Source organism: Amblyomma maculatum, chromosome 8 (assembly GCF_055883805.1).
Source record: "Amblyomma maculatum isolate TAMU_Amacu chromosome 8, ASM5588380v1, whole genome shotgun sequence".
Classification (NCBI taxonomy): Eukaryota; Metazoa; Arthropoda; class Arachnida; order Ixodida; family Ixodidae; genus Amblyomma; species Amblyomma maculatum.
Window position 1 is genome coordinate 122,841,894 of NC_139351.1, and position 6,000 is coordinate 122,847,893.

Consider the following 6,000-nt stretch of genomic DNA (forward strand, 5'->3'; position numbering starts at 1 on the left):
CCTAAGCATTTATTTAACTACATTTCCATAATAAAGGGAGGCGGGGAGGTAGTATTTGTACATTGTGGCCTCGGACTGAAACGATAAGGCTGTTCTTTATCTCGATTATTGTCAGCACTGGTTGAGACGTACCTAATTAGAGCTTCAGCAGCGATTTTTCCGCGCATGTTAACATATTTGTAGCGTTTCGCGCGTGTCCACCATCTGTTCCTTGTCAGGGACTCGACGGCCAACACGACCAGCAAGATGAACCAGCTTCGTTTGCTCTTCAGCCCCGCCAATGCCCGCGAGGCAGCCAAGATGTTTGCCGGCCACCGGCACATTCAGCGGACGCTCAAGGTGCTATTCGCACTGCAAGCGCTCATCGCAGCCATGAATTACGGTAAGCGTTTCGAAGAGAGCCTTGAGATGAACAGAATTCTATCGTGGCGACGAATGGGCCGACACAGACCCGACGAAGGGCTGAGTCAGTGAGTAAATGCATATGATACCGGTCAGGCGTACATCGTATTACAGAGAAGGCAAGCGTGGCAAGAGGTGATGGGAAGGCAGGTGTGCGGATAAGACTGGGATGCTTTCGTAGATAAGAAGCCCAGAACCTGCTAATGACGGTTATTTAACGCGTTTTTTTTTTTTTTTTTTTTTTTTTTGCAAACGGGACACCGTATATCTCCCATAATCTCCAAATGCCGGCAAACGGAGAGTAGTACCATAGTTCTTTGTGCTTCATCATAAAACTATTTCGACTTTTATATTTATATAATTACTGTGTAAGTGATGAACTCAGCATGTTTTGGGGGCTGCCATAGAGAGCAGAGAAGATCGTAGGGAAGTATATTGAATGCACGCTTCCAAACCTTTCTTTTTTTTTTTTTTTTTGCTAGGATCACGGGGACACCCGAACATGGTAAATATATTTTGACGCTTTAGAATCAGAACAAAGTCACGCTTCCCGGTTTATTACATTGTTATGAACAGAGGACCAGTGTAGCTGGCATCAAATCATCACTTGACACACTGTCACTGCCTTTTCGTCGTACAATTGCCCAGTTAGCTCTGCATTTCCGCAAGATACTCTATTGCAAATTACGAGCGCTGCGACGGAGAACAACAACAAGAGAGTAATGACAAGGACAGGCGTTTGTTGTTGTTGTTCTCCGTCGCAGCGCTCGTAATTTGCAATCGTGTACCAACTAGCTCAACTTTCCGTATTACTGCAAAATACTCTAATATCCCTCACTTGATATGCCCTCTTTTACTCTTACAATAGAACATGCGTCTACAGCGTTGCATGGCCCCACTAGTGCGTTTTATAAAACCTTGCCGTCCGCCATTGAACAGAGGAATGAGCTGATCAGGCGATCTGAGCGCGATCCGATGAAATTTAAAAACCTGCTCTTATCTTCGTTTCACATTTAGTTCGACTTACAGTGTAGTGCCCGTCACTTCTTAGCATCTTGCAATTGTTACATTTTTGCAAGTTGCTGAACCTATTATCTGCAATATAGTGTTCTCATTTTGCTCCTCCTCTTCTGATATAGCGTAATGGCCACAGTGTATGATTGTTCACTGTTTGGTTATGTAATGCTCTTTTAACATTTGTATTCTACTTTTTTCAGTGTCATATTCCAAGCCCAGGCGGCAACAACCATTATCCCAGTATTGGTATACATGGGCAATGTCCGGCCGAATATAGGACCAGTTGATTACCATTACGGTACCAATATTGAGTTTATGTTGGGAATGTTCCATGCTGTTCGTGATTGTGTTTTTGCTTCACCCTCGTATAATGCCCGTCCAAAGGACCCTCGAGGGAAAATAAATGACGACGATGATGATGATTTTGACATGACGCAGGCCCGGACGAGATCCTCTACCCGTACACGCGGCTCGTGTTCGGCTGGTCGTATTCGCACTATGCGATCGTCTCGGCCGCGTGTGGCCTGCTCGTCGGTATCGTTGGCGTCTTCGCCGTCGGCTGCATGCGAGTCGTGGGCGTCACGGACGTCACGTTTATGAACGTCGGCGCCACCTCCGGATGCTTCCGCAACGCCATCGTCGGCCTCGTGCGCGTACCCGCTCTCTTCTACCTGAGTACGTTAATTCATCAAATTACAGTGCTCTCAAAGAAGATACAGTGTATAGCGCTCGGGAGGTGGCTGCCCACTAAGCACCTTCCTCGCTAGCCACCATATCCGCGCCAGGACGTCACCACCAACAACTTAACAAATTAGGACTGCGTCAGACCTTTTTGCCAGCAGCAAACGTCACGACCACATGATGAAAGACGAACAGTTGGCAAGTGAAACAGCGCGCGGGGTTATCAGTAATGTAACGTGGGGGCACCTCTTCATGAGATTCAGAACTACACTCGAAGTTTCACTTGTTTGCCCTTCACGGCGCATCCAGTAGTCGTTACTTAGGCCGATGGAGTACGCTGGCCCTTTCAAGTTCTCGGCGGGGAGTCGGGACGGACATAGGTGAACGAAGCGGCGGTGCTGTTATCGCCCGCCCTTGAACCCGTTGCTATGGCTCTGTGCTGAGTTCGTCTGGGAACAGAATTGGTAACTTGTATTGTAGCGCCGCACCTGACACGCCGACAGTGCATTACGAGAAAAAATGCAACCAAAAAGAAAAAAGAAAGCAAGCACGTCGTAGTATTCGACCCGTTTTCAGTGGAAATGCGGTCGGACTTTGAAAGCTGGCACTGTTTATACTAGTTCGTTGTAACCTTGTGTCTGTATATTATTGCCCCATTCTTCGATGCCTCTGCGGTCGCATTAAACTAAAGTGTTGTGGCAAAACGCTTTTCCAGTAAGATGTCAAAACGATCAACGTATGAATCAACGAGCAACTGCAAAGAAAAGTGTTTCAACTATACTTGCCTGGCTAGAGAGGTAGCTGTGCAGGATCCTCTACAGAGCTTGCGCTTCGGGTGTTCCAGGAACATTTTCGAGTTCATCGGAAATGCTTTTTCTCTAGTTTTGTTTGGAAGATCAGGAGTGGGTGTAGATTTATTAAGTGCAGTGCTCCATGAAACAAAGTCTAGCCTTTTGTATTTGAATTGCATCGTGTGAAAACCATATTATTTTTGCATTGAAAAGCACCGGTTCTTCACTTTTCCCGCAGGCTACCTGCTGGTTGTGCCGCAAGGCGTCGCACCTGTCGGCCTTAAGTCGTACTTCTCTAAGCTGGTTCCAGCCGACGAAACCGGTGAGGCTTGAGAGTCCGCAGTACATTCTGCCGTGGTGATATAAGGGCGTTAAAATCGTTGTCGCTTTAACTCGAATAGTTATAGCCGTCCTAATCTTCGTTTTAGCTCGTATAGCTATGGCCGTCCTCATCTGCCCTTGACGAATTAGGACTGGTAGCAACACGGCGTGCAAACAGGCGAAAGCAAGAAGTGGATCCATAACTGCTGTTAATCTGATCACGTAAACGTTGATTGTAAAAAAAATTATTATTATTATTATTATTATTATTATTATTATTATTATTATTATTATTATTATTATTATTATTATTATTATTATTATTATTATTATTATTATTATTATTATTATTATTATTATTATTATTATTATTATTAGCGCCACAACAAATACTCGTGGCCAGCAGAGTCATAGTGTAGACAAAAAATTTATAAAAGTTACCACTGCAATTCGCAAACCACTAATATATATATATATATATATATATATATATATATATATATATATATTATTTTTTTTGCGCATGCGCACGAAATACCCGTTTGAAGAAGAGATGCAACCAGTTCGTATATACTTTGTCACTTGTCCGAACTCTGCTACGAACTTCGAAAAACGTCAGTGGGTGCAGGGGAGCACTTGTGGCGCTCATCATCGACTGGGAATAACAGCCGCTCAGGAAGAATGAGAAATGGAAAGCTACTTCTACTTTTCTTTTTACTATTTTTTTTTTTTTACTATATTAACAGGTTACATTGTTCGGCAAGTTGGTTCATGGCGATGGGAAGAAAGTAGTGCGGAAAAAAAAAAGATAATCACTAGAGAGGACAGGACAGGACGAGCGCATTCCGATTTATGATGCTTTTTTTGCAGGCAACGTGCCGAGATGTTATGCCGCATAAGTAGAAACAGTGGTCTTGTTTAGTCCATTATTGGCGGGTGTAGGATAAGCCACGCACCACTGGTGCAACCCTTATACTTTCGCGCCAGTTTTTGTCTCGTCATCTAACGATGGATGGATGGATAGATGGAATATAGGAGCGTCCCCTTTGAAACGGGGTGGTAGCAGTAGCTATCATGCTCATTTTCTCCCTATATCTTAATTATTGTTTTAGATTGGTTACCTATACCATTATTATATTTATTAAATTTTAGTTTATACATTACTAACATTATGTCACTTCTCTGCTTTTAAGCCACCAATCTTCAGTCGTTTTTTGCTAGCTTCCACCGCCGGTTTATTCACCCGGCCACTGGCATCTCTAAACCCCAGAGCTTCAGGAACAGTGACTGCGCCTGCATCAACTTCCGGAATGATACCATTACATTCGAGTATATGGTCAATTGTTTCACTGGAGTTAACACATACAGCACATGCGTCATCTTCATTGTTAAATTTCTCTTTGTAGCTGCCTAAGGCACCCTGATCTAGCTTCAAAACGTAGAGCACTGCCTCTTGAGTTATCAAAGAAAGCTTCCTTCCTCATCTGCCTTTTCTACTTTCGGTATAATTCCACACTCTGTTTCCCACACCCACACTGACACGAGCGCCCTCTCTGCTTTGCGCGCGCAGGCAAGTTTATGGCTTTGGTGACAGCCTGTGAGTCCGTGTTCACGGTGTTCAGCAGGGTGGCACTGTCGTTCTCTTTCGACGTCGCGACCGCCATCTATGTAGGACTACCTTTCCTGATCTGCGCTGCGCTCGTCATACCGGTCTCCCTGTTGTCCGGGTACGTATAGTCGCATTCTGTAGCAACACCGCCACCACCTTGTGGGTGCGCTTTACTCTTCGATTTCAGTCAAATGGTTATGCCTGATTCTCGTATCTAAGAAAAATTATTCTTAGAACCCAGACTAAAAATGTTTTCTACTCAAATATACGCCTTCCAGAGAACACAGTTATCCAGCGCGCTGATCAGAACACACAGCACAAAAATCATCGCATAAGATTCCTTATTCTACAGCGGTGTCTTTAGTCCACCGTTGACTTCAAACTTCTTTTCAGAGTTTATTTATGACGTGGCTTAATTTTAGGCCAACTTCAAAACGTCCGTTTCAGAAGCGAGAGGCAAATACACGGGTAATTACCAGGCATATTATTAGCGCCGTTGTATTAAATTATCATCATCATCATCATCAGCCGGAGTATACCCACTGCAGGAAGAAGACCTCTCATACTCCTCCAATTAACCCGGTCATAGCAGAAGCACCGGCTATATATGCAGTTCTGAGCAGTTCGCTGTTAAATTGATTCGTATAGTACAGTTCCCTCTTTCGAGAACCGACAGGAGGCAAGCTTGTGAGTTTTACAAAATATAGTTGTGACAAGGATGCTTTCTTCTAAAACATGTTCACACTGACCTGAAGAAAACTGTGCAAAGTAGTTATTGACGGCTAAAATTTATAACCAACGCCTTATGAACGACGTCAGTGCTGCTAAAGATGGCTTTTCCGCTCGCGTTAAAATAATGCAGTGAAGTGTCCTTCGCAGACCAAAAATAGATTCGCATTTTAGGAAACGTAGCGCAAAGAAGACAAGGACAAAAAAGAAGGAAACACACACGAGCGCTTGTGTGTTTCCTTCTTTTTTGTCCTTCTCTTCCTTGCGCTACGTTTCCTAAAATGCGAATGCACCAACTCGCCCAATTTAGCATTCTTGTGCAAAAATAGATTCCTCTACGCGTAGTGCAACAAAACCTGGGCCGCCCCCCTGTTCTCTCCGTATAGGTGCGACTATTTCACACCACATAAAAACTTGTGCTTGGCGCATGATAGCGCCATTAAACCCGGC